Raw genomic sequence first — 1,084 nt, forward strand, 5'->3', positions numbered from 1 at the left:
CAACCTTTGGGTACTCCTTTTGCAAAAGAGGAATGACCTTGGATTTACTTTGATATCACCAAAATGACACTCCTGGGGTTAAAATGGCACTTTTCCCAACTTTAACCAACACTGTGGTGTGTGGCAACAACTTCAATCTGACAATGAAATCATTGGTGTTTCTGTATGGATATTGTTCAGATTCTTCCTTCCAGGTATGTGCCGTAAGCATTGAATCATAGAATTATACAGCACCAAAGGATACTTGTTAGTCCATTGTGCCCATCCTAAATCTTTGAGTGATCCAACCCACATCCTGTGGATTTGCTTGAAGAGACCATGGGGACCAATCAGAGACATTGCTGATTTGGGTTTATGCCACTCGTTGCATTTGCACTTGCAATTTCTTTTGAGTTGACATCCGCTCCAAATTTTTGTCCAGATTTACTGCCTTTGATTTCCTCTCACCCAAAATTCTCACGAGCCAATGCATCTATTTGCACAGAGCTAGATGTCTGACTTCTGAGTGCCGTGGTGTACCCCCTGGCAGAGTTGCCCACTGCATTTCAGGGAGCTTTACCTCCTCTGAGTTCCACTGCAGCTTTAGTCTGGGGCTGTGATTGTGTATTCCCATGCATTGCCACATGAAGGAACAACAGAAGACTTGCTTTTAGAGAAGCTCGAAGACACTCAGAATGTTGCTAACCATTTGTGTAGGCTTAAAGTGGGAAACACACCAGCACGTCAGGACGTAGAAAAACTAGCAACCAATCACACGTAAACTCTCTTCGTCCACACATTAGAAGCACTGCTTGGGCACTAGCAGACATTCCAGGTAAAGTAAATTTTCAATCATGCTGTTTTTCTTTCCAAATTGCATTAAGCAATTTAATTTCTATTCCACTTCCATTTTTAAAAGGCTACATGAGCAAATCTGTTTTTGAAGCTAATCTGCATCTGGTCTGGTTTTCAATAGGTTAAAAATTGCACAATATCAGATCCTCCAATGCCAATGCACATTCCATGTTTACGTAGACATTCGCCTGGTGTTTTCCCACATAAGTAAGTGCACTGAAGTACAAGTTTAAAACACACTGCACACAGC

This window comes from Pristis pectinata, chromosome 2, assembly GCF_009764475.1.
Source record: "Pristis pectinata isolate sPriPec2 chromosome 2, sPriPec2.1.pri, whole genome shotgun sequence".
In the NCBI taxonomy this organism is placed as follows: Eukaryota; Metazoa; Chordata; class Chondrichthyes; order Rhinopristiformes; family Pristidae; genus Pristis; species Pristis pectinata.